The sequence below is a fragment of the Corylus avellana genome, unplaced genomic scaffold (assembly GCF_965113065.1).
Source record: "Corylus avellana unplaced genomic scaffold, dhCorAvel1.hap1.2 HAP1_SCAFFOLD_93, whole genome shotgun sequence".
Classification (NCBI taxonomy): domain Eukaryota; kingdom Viridiplantae; phylum Streptophyta; class Magnoliopsida; order Fagales; family Betulaceae; genus Corylus; species Corylus avellana.
In genome coordinates, this window is record NW_028290509.1 from 20,001 (window position 1) to 22,500 (window position 2,500).

At 33.9% G+C, this 2,500-nt stretch overlaps 1 non-coding gene across 1 annotated transcript in view; it reads right to left on the minus strand.

The window, feature by feature from the left end:
* The window catches only part of TRNAS-GGA (transfer RNA serine (anticodon GGA)), an 87-nt gene extending 45 nt beyond the window's left edge, over positions 1–42 (minus strand). Inside the window, exon 1 of the tRNA in view lies at positions 1–42. This exon is cut by the window's left edge and continues 45 nt beyond it. This is a non-coding gene — a tRNA (tRNA-Ser).
* Positions 43–2,500: the final 2,458 nt, after the last annotated feature.

A 2,500-nucleotide genomic window follows, 5' to 3' on the forward strand; every position in this document is an offset into this window, starting at 1 on the left:
GCAGTTCCAATGCTACGCCTTGAACCACTCGGCCATCTCTCCTACATAATGATTATGGCCCAGAAACCGAGTGAATAGTGAGTCATTCATATTAGATTTTTTGATAGGTACGTACAGTCAATTCTAACTATAAAAAAATATAGAAAACTTTTCATCAAAGAAAAACCCTTCCTTCAAGGGGGGGATAAAAATAATTTTTTTTTGTGAAAAACTGTTAAAAAAAGATATATATCTATTCATTTCATTCTTGCGAAGACGGCGCTCCCATCTTTTTCCAATAGTTATTCTTTTTACTTACAATATTTATACCAAATTAAATCAATGAATTAGAACGAATCAATTGATCTATTTTTTTTTTTATTTTTATGTTATTTCGTACTGTACAATTTCTTTGTTTGTGGGATCATTTTCCCACAAGAGGTAAGTAAAAGAAATTATAGAATGGATTGCTACCTATGCCCAGATCTCGGATAAATGGAAATTTTATTGATAAGACCTTTTCAATTGTAGCCAATATCTTATTACGAATAATTCCGACAACTTCAGGAGAAAAAGAGGCATTCACCTATTACAGAGATGGTGCGATTTGATGTTTTTTTCTTTACCGATTTCAGTCTTCGGAGAAAGATACATTATTTGGGAGAGAAATAAAAAGATTATTGAAATAAATCTACGCTTATTGTGAAGGTGAAGTTTGTAAATAAAACAATTCCTTCTGTCGTGTATCCCCGATTAATGCAGCCTCAGATGCTTCAATTTTAGATTCTAGTATTGAGCGAAAGGTTACACCTATGGGTTAGGTCAACCCTACTTCACTAGTACCAATAGGCAGCATAGGGAAAGAAGCACTACGCCTAGGAATCAACAATACGAAAACTTTGTTATAAATTATACCTTTTCTTTATCGGAATCGGGATTAACAAGAATGGTTGGTACAACAAATATCCATCTCGTTCGTATTTTGGATACCCGTATAACCATCGAAGACTGTTGAAGTGACTAATTCCCGGAAATTAAGGGGTGTTAAGAACAAAGAAATTGTTAGAGTTATCATTTTTATTTAGTACCAAGATACTTGATGTTAAGAAAAGATCTTTTACAGGAAGGTTGGTTAGAGATTTCTTGTAAAAACACTAGCCCCGTTCGGTTCATAATGAAATTATTTCAATCTTTTTTGATGATTCCATGTATTATTCTCATTATGCACATAAAAAGGGAGGAGCCGTATGAGATGAAAATCTCACGTACGGTTCTGGAACGGAGATTCTTTGAATCGAAGACGACCGCAACGGATGTCGGCTCAATCCGAAGGAAATTATGCGGAAGCTTTACAGAATTATTATGAAGCTATGCGACTAGAAATTGATCCCTATGATAGAAGTTATATACTCTATAACATAGGTCTTATCCACACAAGGAACGGAGAACATACGAAAGCTTTGGAATATTATTTTAGGGCACTAGAACGAAACCCTTCTTACCACAAGCTTTAAATAATATGGCCGTGATCTGTCATTACGTGCGACTATCTCCACTATAGAAAGAAAAAAAGGAAAGAAAGAGCAAATCCGCTAATAAATACTAGAAAATAGGCTTTCTACATATCATATCTATCGTGTCCAAAACAACGATTTTTATCAGCTGTAGCAAAGAAAAAGAAAGAAACTTCATAGAAGTCCAAATAGGAAGAAATAGGTATGCCTAGATCCTTTAGTCTATGGATAAAGAAAGGATCTAATTGATAGAAAGAATAAGCACCGTAAAGATCAATTAGTGAGGTTTTGGGCCGATACAATAAGAACTGCTTACTTATGTCACGATATGAGATAAAAGTTAGGAATCAACTTATGTAATAGAGTCGATCCCCTAAGGTATTGAGCAGCGGTGTAGAATCAGATCCCAAAGATAGTAAGTCTTTTCTTTCTTATGAAAGAAAGTCTTTTTCAAAGATTCTATAGAAATTTATATATGAAACCGAGATAGTTACCTTTTAGAAAATTCTAATGATAGTGAAAATGCCTATGCTTTATTCTTCTGAAGGTGGGAAAAAAGATAAAACTAAAACTGATTAAATTATTAATCAAAATTAAAGTTTGAAACTCATGCAATTAATCTCTTTTGGTTAACTCGAGAAAAAAATGAGATAGATCTATGAGAAATCTCATTCAATTATTCAATTATATAATTATATATTATGGTAGATTAAAAAATGGGACACCAAAAGAATTGACTGCTGAGCCGTATGAGTAGGAAACTCTCAAGTACGGTTCTAAGGGAAGGAATTTAACTGCCTATTCCGACCGGGGAGAACAGGCCATTCGACAGGGAGATTCTGAAATTGCAGAGGCTTGGTTCGATCAAGCCGCTGAGTATTGGAAACAAGCTATAGCGCTTACTCCAGGTAATTATATTGAAGCACAGAATTGGTTGAAGATCACAAGGCGTTTCGAATAAGAGCGCTCTGTTTATTTCTTATTTTATTTAGTATTATTTAGAATTT